Source organism: Cavia porcellus, unplaced genomic scaffold (genome assembly GCF_034190915.1).
Source record: "Cavia porcellus strain 051 isolate PalLab524CR breed Dunkin Hartley unplaced genomic scaffold, mCavPor4.1 scaffold_16, whole genome shotgun sequence".
NCBI lineage: Eukaryota > Metazoa > Chordata > Mammalia > Rodentia > Caviidae > Cavia > Cavia porcellus.
Window position 1 is genome coordinate 22,682,483 of NW_026947499.1, and position 12,510 is coordinate 22,694,992.

The window sequence follows — 12,510 nt, forward strand, 5'->3', positions numbered from 1 at the left end:
TTTCCTACCTTAAGTTTCTAAATAGTGGATTTACAGGCTTGTGCCTCCACACCTGCTAAGAAGTTATTTTGTTGTTGTTTTTGTTTTTATTTTTTCCAGCAGTTTCAGGTTATGTACCTAGGGTGCCTTCATCCATTTTAAATGATTTTGTTGTTATTGGTGTTGAATTGTTTGTTTTTTTGTACTCCTTCCTTGGCCTCCTAAATGCTGGGATTACAGGTGTGTGCTACCACAACTAAGCCCTGAATTGATTTTTTGAGTCAGAGACAAGAATCTTGTTATAGTCTTCTACATATTGATACTCAATTTTCTCAGTACCATTTGTTAAAGAGGCTATCTTTTTTTTTTTTTTTTTTTAACTTTTTACCAGTACCAGGGATCGAACTCACGACCGCCTGCTTGCAAGGCAGGTGCTTATGCCGCTGAGCTAAATCCCCAGCCCCCTAAAGAGGCTATCTTTTCTTCAACATATGTTTCTAGTTCATTTATCAAGAATTGATGGCTAGGTATGGTAGTACATGCCTCTAATCCTAATACTTGGGAGACTGAGACAGAAGGATCACTAAATGTTTGAGATCAGCCTGGGCTGCATAGTGAATTCAAGGACAGCCTGAAGTACATAGCAAGACCTTGTCTCAAAACAAAAGATTTGATGATTGTAGTTGGGAACGTTTGTTTCTATTACATTAGTCTTTGTGTCTGTTTTTGTGTCATTATTATGCTGTTTTGTTCTGTTTTTTAAAATTTTTTGAGACAGCATATCTGAGTAGTCTAGGTTGGCCTTAAAACTCAACCCATAGCCCCGGCTAGCCTCAGACTTGCAACCCTCCTGCCTCAGCTCCTGAGTTCTGGTTTTCTATGCCAAGCTCATGCTGTATGTGTTATTACAACTTTGTAGTATAATATGAAATCAGGTACTGTGATGGTGTCCAGCTTTGTGGTTTTTGTTTAGGATCCCTTTGGCTATTCTGCATCTTTTGTATTTTGTGTTGTATTGTATTGTTTTGTTAACAGTAGCAAAGTTTTATAATCAAGGCTAGCGTGGGCTACATAGTGAGTTCAAAGCTAGCCTAAACTACATAGTGAGACTCTGTCTCAAAAAAAAAAAAAAAAAAAAAAAAGGTTTTATTAGAAATAGGAAAAGGAACAGACTTTGCAGAGGGCTTTTAAGTCAAGTAAAAGTAGGAAAAGAAGTATGTCCTACGACATGCGGCAGTGAACACAGTGGCAAAAACTAAGTGGTAACCAGCCCTTTCGTAATACCTATTCCTCAGGCACTCATGTGCTCAAGAGAAATCTGCATGCAGGGTTTTGGGAACTGTTGTGAAGTTTTGTAATTTAACAGGTCATGCCTATTTCCCTAGCCAACTTTGCTATGCCCTGATCTGCTTTCTCATTTTCCCCAAAAGATACATATCCCCATAATTCTTTATGGGGACTGAGGGAGGGGAGATCTCTGTCTTTTGTAGCTCCTTCCAGCTGGAAGGGGCTGTAGATTTAATGGGGGTTGTATGCTCTCGGACTACCTTGGGGTGTTGTGGCTCACTGGCTGGGTTGAAGGAAAAAAAAAACCTGTCAGAAGACAATGAGAAAAGAGTTAGTGACTGTTGAGCTGTCTCTTTCTTTGGAAGAAAGAGTAAATTTACTATTATGTTCTGGATGTGGAACCCAAATATGAGGAGCAAATCAGATTTCCACACTTCTTACCGAGTACAAAGTATGGCAAAGAGAAAGGTTAAATTATTGAGAACCTGAGAGCCATAGCCTTAGAAAGGTTACTCACATAATGGATGTAATTAAAAATACTCTCGGGGCAGGTACCCATTTAAGCTGTGATGAAATAGGGTCATTTGTGACTACTTATCTGTATCCAAATCAGTGTTGGAGTTTTGCTTTCCAAAGAGGAGCCTCAGGTCTTCCAGAGGTTTTTCAGGAATAGCTTCCTCTTTAGTTCTGTGGAAATTCTAGTGACAATTTTCCATGTAGGATTTTTTTTTTTTTTTCCTCCCACAAGTCCAGCTAGATCCATGTAGGATTTTTATAGCTTGTCATTGAATCCCTTCAGGAAGGACCAGAATGGTGCATCGGGAACTAGGAGTACGTGTAGGGTCTTGAGGGGCTGTAGGTTGTCCTTCTTGTCCCCCTATCAGTCTTTGGCCCTTCCAGGGAAACCTTATATATATCTCTTTGGAATTCCTTGCAATGGATAACAGAAACCTGCTTGGGAAGATAGACTACCTCCCAGAGTTACAGAATTCCCTGATTGTGTTTTACAAATGATTGGTTATTAGTTATCAAGATCCTTCTTTGAGATTGCTGCATGGACATGCAGCACTAGAAAAGTGTATCTGGAATCTGTGTAGGTACATAACGTCCTCTCTTTTCCTAATAGCAGTGCCCACATAAGAGCTGTTAGCTCTGCTCTTTGAGCAGAGGTCCCTAAGGGAAGTTAGCCTTAGCGACCTGTTGCAAACTGACAACTACATAACCTGCCTTTTGATGTCCTTGGACAGAGCTACTTCTGTCAGTGAACTACACCCCCTTAGGGTCTTGGAGGGTTAGGTCACTGAAGTCCTCCTGTTTGCATGGGTCTAGAAGATGACTTGTTCACAAGAAAGGCTAACTTTTGTTTCCTGTAGGCACCAAGAAGGCAGGATTGAGAGTAGTGCAAGTTTTATAACAACCCAGGGGTATCTAGGACCATGGCCTAATACTTAGCAAGCCATTGCTACCTTTGATCTCAAGAGTCACTCTGACCTGATGGGGAGTCCGAATTTCTAGTGTCTGTCCTAAAGGTGGTTCTGCAGCTTCCTCTATTATCACAGCTGTAGTTGCTGCCACCCAGCAGGCTGCTTGGCCATCCAGCAGTTACTCTATCTAACTTTTTGAGAAGTATGCCACTGGGCAGAGTTTTTATCCTAGCCTTTGGATCAAGACACCCGAAGCAATTCTTTTCTTTATTTTAGTTTATGTTTTGAGGCATGCTGACTTTGAACTTGCTGGGTAGCCCAGACTGGCTTTGAATTCACAGCAATCCTTCTGCCTCAGCCTCCTGAGTGCAGAGATTATAGGGATGTACCATCATGCCTGGCCTCTCTTTTTCAAGTCAAATATTTTACAATGTTATGCAGCAGTATCCACCTTTTGGCTAATTTGGTCAGGGGGACCTGGTGTACTCCCAACTGGTAAAATCTGTTTTTGCCTTTGTCAGAATTTGAGAATTTTCCCCAGTGTTTTGTTTTTTGGAGACTGGGTTTCACTATGTTGCTCTGGAGCATGGCCATGGGATCTTCCTCATGAGTTGTCCCCAGTTTTGCTAGTAAATCTCTTCCTATAGCAAGAGAGTAGGATTTGGCACAGTTAGAAACACATGGTTAAATCTTTGTCCTTTAAAATGACATATCAGAGCAGAAGTAAAGAATTTCTAACTAAGTTGGCTGGGGATTTAGCTCAGTGGCATAAGCACCTGCCTTGCAAGCATGTGGTCTTGAGTTCAATCCCTGTACCGGTAAAATACAAAAATACAAAAAAAAAAAAAAAAAATTACTACTTTGGGGGCTGGGGATTTAGCTCAGCGGCATAAGCACCTGCCTTGCAAGCAGGCGGTCGTGAGTTCGATCCCCGGTACTGATAAAAATGAAAAAGACAAAAAAAAAGAATTTCTAACTAGGGGTCCCCTAGACCTCATCTATAGCTATAAATGTAGAGAAAGGCTTTCCAGAGAAGAAAGTTAAAACTGAATGTCATTGAATTAGTTCACCCATGATGTCCAGAGTTACCCAGAGCTCCTCACAGGAAATGGTTATCTCATGACAGAGGCATTGTGGGTTCCCTTGGGCCTCTTCTGAGCAAGCAGCAAGAGTGTGGCTGGCCTCGCATCTCTCTGAGAGCAGGGAGACTCAGCCTCTCCAGTGCCACAAGTCAGCCTCATTGGCAGCCTCACACGTGGAGCAGAGCTCAGGCCGTGACTTGGTATAGTCATGTGCCTGGTGTCCAGACTTGCTGTCCTTGATCATCCTCGGGTTTTCTCTTAGACAATTTGGGTGAGTTTAAAGTATTTCCAATTGCAGTAGCTTCTCTTTCCTCCACATCCATGTTATTGAACATAGAAAATGCTATGTCCAGCATTTGGGGTATAGGTGTCTAGGGTCCCATCTAAAGTTTTTTCATTAAATTAATGGGAGAGAATCCTATCCTCTTCTAGGACAGAATCTTTAAAGATAACTCTCTATACCTCAGTGGCCACTCTAAATACGATAGTTTCTGGGCTTTTCCTGAGATAGAGTTAACATCCTGAATATAAGTGATTTCACTCCCTTATATGGTTTTTTTTTTTTTTTTGGTATCGGGGATTGAACTCACAATCTCATGCTTGCCATGCAGGCGATTAGGCCGCTGAGCTAAATCCCCAGCCCTACTCCCTTATATGTTTTAAACAGAAGGAATTTAACTGAAAAATAGTCTCATAGTTTAAATTATCCCATTAAAATAAAAATAAATAAAAAAAACCTGCCATCCCAGTCAGGCATGGTGGTGCATGCCTGTAATTCCAGCACTTAGAAGGCCGAGGTAGGAGGATCGATTGCTGTAAGTTCAAAGCCAGCCTGAATTATATAGAAAGACCTTGTCTCAAAAACAAACAAACAAAAATGCCATCTTTTACCCATCTTGCCATTTCCTGGTACCTGCTGAACCCAAGCCATGTTGCAATAGTACATAAGCTATTCCTTTTTTACAGGTGGCGGGTCAGGCCTTTCCCACTGATCAAAGATACAGACTAGTGGCAAAGAAAAGTGGAATCTGTAGGGCATAGTTCATGAGGTTTCCCCTTGGTTAGTCTAAGTTCTTTCCATCCTCCTTCCTCTTCCCAGCTGAGGCCAAAACAGATGTGTCAGCACACAGGAACTCATCCTTTGTGTTTTTATATGAATTTTTAAGATTATTTTTTCTAGTACTATGAAAAGTATCATTGGTATTTTGATGGAGATGCACTGAATTTGTAGATTGCTTTCAGTAATTTAATATTAATTCTGCTAATCCATAAACATGGGAGGTCTTTCCATCTCTAGTGTCTCTCCAATTTCTTTCTCCAGTGTTCTATAATTTTCATTGTAGAGGTCTTTCGTTTTCTTCATTAGGTTTACCCCTAGGTTTTGAGGTGTTGTGTTTTGTTTTCCAATTTTGTTTTTGAAAGCCATTGTGAGTAGTCCTGATTTCTTTCTCAGCTACTCCATTATTGGCATGTAGAAAGGCTACTGACTTTGTGATACTCATTTTGTATCCTGTACCTTGAGTTTTTCAGGTAAGTTCATTTCTGTTACTTCTTTTTGTTCTTCAGGACAGTGGTTGAATGTAGGCATCTAAAATACAGGTACTAATTTTACATTGATTGGTTGGTTTGTTAATTGACTTAAGGAAGAAAGTGAGCCAAGAATCCTTGTCCCCTTCTCCCCCAGGCTACAAATAATGTTAGATAACTTTAGATGGGTTTTAGGCGTAATGTAATTTTGTAGATAAGGTTAATAATATAGAATAATCAGAGCTTTAAAAAAAGAAGATAAGGGGGCTGGGGATTTAGCTCAGCGGCATAAATACCTGCCTTGCAAGCAGGCGGTCATGAGTTTGATCCCTGGTACCGATTAAAAAAAAAAAAAAGAAGATAAAGTAAATATGCTAAAACTTATAAATATTTTGTTATTGTGATGCACCAGGTTTGCCTCTCGGTTGCTTGGCATCTTGGACAAATAACGAAGAATTTGGCCCAGTTTATCATTTGATTCCTGCTGGTGCAGATTTTCTCTGTGACTCAAAGGCTTGATTGTCCAGTATGGATTAAAGGGCTACCTTAGTCACTTTCATTTTTGCTAGGGCAAAATATTTGACACCTGCACCTTAAAGGAGGAAAGGAGGAAGAGTTTATTTTGGCCCATGTTTACAGTCCACAGTCTGCTGGCTCCAAGGCAGGACAGCATGGAAGGGCATGGCAGAGGAGAAGCTGCTCACATTATGGTGGCCAGGAAATGAGAGCATCAAGGGAGGAGCAGTGAAGGAGAGATACAGCCTTCCAGGTCATGCCCATGTGACTCGCCTAACCCTATAAATACACCCCTATAATCCAGTTATCTTCTGAAGGTCCCACCCATGATCACATGAAACTAATATAGGGATACATCTTGGTATAAATCATAACAGGGTATTGCTCTGATGAGAGAAATATTGTTTTCTACATAAGACTCAACATGTGGCTGGGGTCTTACTCGGGATGCAGTTTGGCACCCAACCCCAATATCACCCCAAGATCTTGTCAATGGATTACCAATGTTACCACAGTCAGTTCTTGGTATTTTGTCACCCATATCTCACCACAAAAATGTACTGTTTATGTTAAACTACACTTTCATTTAACCACTGAACCGGCCTTTTACACAGGAAAACCTGAGCTGTTTTCTGTTTGGAAATATTCCCTTTCCGACTTACTTGGTGGTTAGCCACTAAAAAGCTGGTCCATGTCCTCAGATAAACTACTCTGGCATTTTTATTCCTGTTCTAATACCATTTTTCTTTAATGACTTAAACTGATAAAAGTAATTACTTGATTCCTCTCCCTAAATCTGGATGTAAAGTGGGGCTGGGGATTTAGCTCAGCGGCATAAGCGCCTGCCTTGCAAGCAGGCAGTCGTGAGTTTGATCCCTGGTACCGGTAAAAAGGAAAAAGACAAAAAAAAAAAAAAAAAAAATCTGGATGTAAAATCCTCAGTTTGATATAAGGGGGCTTGAAATAAGTAACTACTAGAATTTTATCAGGCTTCCCAAGAACCTTCCAAGGTATAACTGTATTTATTACAGACAAGGTAGATGGCTTTCTGCCCAGAGTCACATCCAGTTATAGCAGTGCAGAAAAGGTTCTATAGAAGACCTAAGACCTGAGAATATGAGTAGTATATGCATGAGTTTTATTTAAACAGGAGTGCATCCTTTTCAGTGGTGTGACAGCATCTGCTTCCTTACAGTTTACTGCTGAATAATGCTTCTTAGAAATTTACTTGTACTGTGTCTCCAGGGCCCAGCTGCCAGAATTTTCCATCTTCCCACATCATAGCACCTAGTTTCTAGCATATAGTATTAGCTTAGTGTTCATCATTAATTGGTTCGGGGAGGTGTGACTAATCCCAAGAACAAGTACCCAACAGATTGTTTTGGCTGGAAATAGTTTTAAATCATGAGGTGGTGGATACCAGTAAGTTCTAGCTTATACCTTAAGTACCAAACAAACAAGTATTGTGACAAAAGGACAAAATTTTTCCTTCAAAATGTGTTAAGTAGTATGAGTATGGTGGTGCATGCCTGTCATCTCAGCACTCAGCACGCTGAGGCAGGAGGCTCTCTGCAAGTTCGAGGCCAGCCTCGGCTGCCTAATGAGTCCAAGGCCAAACTGGCCGAAATAGAAAGATCCTGTTTAAAGCAAAACAAAACAAAACACCCCAAACTGTTAAGTACCAAATTCCACAAGTTTCAAAGAAGTCAAATGCCAAAGTATGACAATATTAGAATTGTTTTCTTTTCCCTTCTTACTCTTTCCTCCCCTCCCTCTTCCCTTTCCCCTGTGTTTCCATTTTTGGTGTACATCTTTTCCACTGAACTGTGCCCCAGCTAGATTTGTTTTCTTAATGAAAATCTAATATACTTGACTACCTTCAGTGTTTGTACTATTGAGCACTGTATAAATTAAGCTTGGCAGGGAGAAAAGGGGAGTGAAAGATAACAAAAAATAAGATATATTATGTATGTGTACCATGGTGAATATAATCATTATGTGCTGTAAACATGTACTTATAAAAATAAAAATCTGAAAGAAAAGTTTGGGTTACTGTTTTATTTTAAATTAGATTTTGTTGGTACATTTTACACATGCATAATGATTGCATTCATCACAGAGAATTTGTACCTGTACAGGATACAGCTTTTTTTTTTTGGTACTGGGGATCAGGGATTGAACTCACGAATGCATGCCTCCAAAGCAGGCGCTTATGTCACTGAGCTAAATTCCCAGCTCCTGGGATACAGCTTTTTTCCCCCATTTCCCTACTCAAGTTTTGGTTATTGTGAGTGAGGGAACTTGAGTGTTTTCTAATAACTTCTAAGTTTGCTAAGAAATAAATTTAAGTCTCCTGCTGAGTTTCAGTAGCTAAATCTAGGCCACCAGAATCTCACTGCAGTGTGGTATTTTTCTTCTCTGTGTAAGCATCCCACAACACTACTATCAGTTACTGTACCCTTTGGTAGTTCTGAGATTCTGGGCAGTCATGTCTGCTCTGACTCTATTAAGTGAAATGAAAACAGATTTAACCTTTTGAAAGAATTTTTGTTAACCCAAAAAAGCAGTCTTTAGTAATTTTTTTTCCTAAATACTAGGGAACCCAGGGCCCTCCACATGTTAGGCAAGTGCTCTTCAACCAAGCTGCATCCCTAGCTCCTTTTCTTTTTTGAAACAGGATCTCACCCAGGGTCCCTAGGCTGGCCTGGAACTTGTGACCCTTCTGCCTCAACCTTCCATGTAGCTGAGATTGTAGGTGTGGACTCTGTCCCCATCTGAGCTTTAACATAGCAATTTTACCATCATCTGTTTAATATTTTATTTTTAGTTTTTGAGACACAGTCTCTATGTAGTCTCTGTGTAGTTCAGGCTGGCCTTAAACCACTCTGTATCCCAAGCTAGCCTTGAACTTAGTGCTTCTCCTGCCTCAGCCTGCCACAAGTGTTAAGAGTTGCAGGCATGCACCATCATGTCCAGTTCATCAAATTTTTATGATATTCCTCTGTGGTATGCACCATCTTTATCCATGTATTAAAAATGAACACCAAGTCAGTGTTCAACTTTTTTTCCCCCTTTTGCAGTACCCGGGATTAAACTCAGGTCATCATGTATGCTAGGCAATCACTGTACCTCTGAGCTACATCATCAGCCCTTCCGAAAACTTTGTAGTCAAAGTAATATTGCTTCAAAAAATTTTTTTTCTGAGACATTGTCTTGCTGTGGAGTTAAGGCTGGCCTTGAACTCATGGCAGTTGTCCTGTCTCAATTTACCAAGTCCTTGGATTGTATGCATAAACCACCATGTCTAGTTTTTTCTTTTTTTCTTTTTTGTACTGGGGATTGAACTCAAGACCTCGTGCCTGCCAGGCAGGTGCTTATGCCACTGAGCTAAATCCCCGGCCAAACTTTACCTTAATGTCTGAAATTTCAAAATATAAATATGTGATTAGAAATAAATCAGAAGGATAGGCAGAGTATTTTTTTTTTTTTCTTTGCAGCTATAACTTTATCCATCTCTGTGCTTCATCACTTGGGAAGTGACCAGTCAGCTTCCTCCCTAAGACTTGATTTAATGGAGAATGAGCATTCAGGACAGTGAGGGAGAGTCTTGCCTTAATAGTATGTACAAAACACAGTAAATCCACAGCAGTTAGGAGGTAGTTGAAATTTTCCAGTGTGTCTGAGCAGATAAATGGGAGACATAGCTAAGATGGTGATACAAAAGATGCTTATATGAATCATGCAGCTCTAATAAAAAGACAGAGTGAAATCATTTGGAGTGTTCATGCTAAGAAATTCATGAGTAGCATGGCATGATCTGCTTTGACACAAAAAGTAGGCTGGCTTCATATTAATAAAGATGTGATAAATTGGCATTTCAGGGCTGCTTTTATCTGTTATTGGCATCTATAAAGTTGTTGAGTTTATTTATTCATCTACTGTTTGCTGACAAAATATTTTTGGGAGACTGAGGGTATAGTTCAGTGGAAGAGAATTCTTCGGCACCACAAAATGAACTTTTTCTCTTTTGAGGGAAGAAGGTGTCAGACTTCTACTCAGGGAAATATAGCTATGCAAGCCTTCCGTTGCTGAGCAACGTCCCCAGCCGAGTCTGGTTATTTTAATTACTCACTTATCCATTAGAATAAAGAATCAAAACATGCAGAGCAAAGCAAAGATACTTTTTCTTTAATGCAGCAGGCTCCATATGAGATGGTGTCATATATGTATTTTTTTAATATAATCTTCAATATTGAAATGAGGTACATACACTTAACATATTTGAAAAACTACCTTGTACTGCCTCCTAGAGAAGCTGTACAGTAAAAGTTTTATGAATTTACATTCTGCTAAAAATTTTTAGTATTCCATAATGTAAATTTTTAAATTTAAAGGTAAGAAGAATATACTAAATCTTTATGTGTCAGTCACAGAAAGTATCAGCCCAGGGAAGAAAAAAAGTACCACCTTGGGACTGAGGATGCAGCTGGTGCTGGGCAGAGTACTTGCTTAGCATACTCAATCTTATAAAAAGGAAATTATTGCAGTTAATTATCTTTAAAGGCATTCAGTTGTATACATTAGCCTGTCATATATAGTTTTATTAGTGTACTTTTTCATAGAGTAATTTAATCTATTACCTATTCCCTTACCTTCTCTTGTAGTACCTAGGATTGAACCCAGGGCCTTTACACTGATCTATATCAACACCCCCCTCCCTTTTAATTACTATTTTTACTCTGAAACTGGATCTCACTAAGTTGCTGAGTTACCCAAGCTAAACTTGAACTTTTGATCCACCTGCCTCAGCCTCCAAGAGTTCTGGGATTACAAGTGTGTACCACTGTACCCCACTTACCTGTAACATGTGCAGTTACCAATCAAAGCTGTTATATTATAAATCTGCTTTATTAGTCTTTTGAAATGGAAACTTGTTAAGACTCTGAAATCAGCATTGACCTGTGGATGCTAAGAACTATTTAAAAAAGGCATTTTTTCAAAATTGCCTGTTTCTTCCAGATACACTTTTTTTCTTTTTTTTTTTTTTTTCAATATGGGTTCCAGGGATCGAACTCATGACCACATGCTTGCAAGGCAGGCGTTTATGCCACTGAGCTAACTCCCCAGCCCCCAGATACACTTTTGACTTTCACATTTTTGCAGGAAAAAACAAAATTAGTATTATAGCACACTAATTTGTGATTGTTATTCATCTGTTCAGATTTTTTTTTTATCTTGGTACAGTTTTGGTGGATCATATCCAATTTTGATGGAAATTTATCCATTTCTTCTAGATTTTCTAATTCATTAGAATATAAATTTGTAAGGTGTGCCTTAATCCTCTGATTTCAGTGGTATCTGTTGTAATTTTACTTTTTTATATTTTTGGTAAGATTATGGTTTATGTCTTGGTTATTTTCAAAAAAATCTGATTCATTTATCCTTTATATATTTTTTAGTCTGTTTCATTAACTTGTGCTGTGGTCTTTATTTCTTTTTCCTAGATTTGAGTTTTTTCTTGTTTCTTTAAGACCTGGAGATGAATCTTTAGGTTACTTGTATGGGATTGCTGTTTTCTAATGTAGGTACTTATATCTATAAACTTGCTTCTTAAAACTTTTCATTTTATATCCCAGATTCTCATATGTTGTGTTTCCAATATTTCATTCTAGGAATTTTCAAAAATTTGTCTCTTGATATCTTCAATGACCACTGGTTATTCAAGAGAGTATTATTAAGCTGGGCATGGTGGTGCATGCCTGTAATCCCAGTGTTTGGGAGGTTGAGGCAGGAGGATCACAAGTTTGAGGCCAATGGCAGCCACATAGTGAGACAATGTCTCAAAAAATAAATGTATCGTTTACTCTAAATGTGTTTGTGTAGTTCTGTGATTTCTTCTGCTGTTAATTTCTAGCCTTATCCCATTGTTATATAATAGGATATATGAAATTATTTCAGTCATTTTGTATTTCTTGACTCACCTTTTCATCTAAAATATGATATATTTTGGAGAAATTTTGGTGGGCTGCTGAAAAGAATGTGGTCTGCTGCCGTAATGTGGAACACTACGTTTTTTATTCAAACTCCATTTACTCTAGTATAATTTAACTCCAATTTCGCTTTGCTTTTTGCGGGGAGGTCTAGTAACACACCTGTTCATTTGTGAGAGCAGAGTATTGAAGTTACCCATTGTGTATTGGGATGTCTGAATTTTATGTAAAGAAACGTGTTTTACAAAATTAGATGCACCAACATTTGGTACATATTCAGTATATTTATAATTTATATATTTCCTTGAGAATGTTGCTTTTACCAATATGAAGAGGCCTTTGTCTCTTCTAATTTTAATTTGAAGCATACTTTGTCAGATGTAAGTATAGCTACTCTGTTTGATTTGGGCCTCCAGATACTTGGAGAACCATATTCCATACTTTTACTTTAATTTTGTATGTATCTTTGCAGGTGAGGTGTGTTTCTTGTAGGCACCATATAGTTGGGTGTTGCTTTTTGATCCAATCTGCCAGTCTGTGGCTTTTAATTGGAGAATTAAGACTACTTACATTCATTGTTATTATTGAGAGGTATGTACTAATTCCTGTCATTTTGTTGTTTTTCTGATTTTGATTCATTCCTAATATTTTTTGTTGTTTATCTACTCTTCCAATGAAATTTATTCTTGTCCTTAGTCGTGTGGT

General features: G+C 38.8%; 1 protein-coding gene across 3 annotated transcripts in view; it reads left to right on the forward strand.

The window, feature by feature from the left end:
- The window catches only part of Prr14l (proline rich 14 like), a 68,792-nt gene that overhangs the window by 26,251 nt on the left and 30,031 nt on the right, over positions 1-12,510 (forward strand). The gene's annotated exons all lie outside the window — the stretch shown is intronic.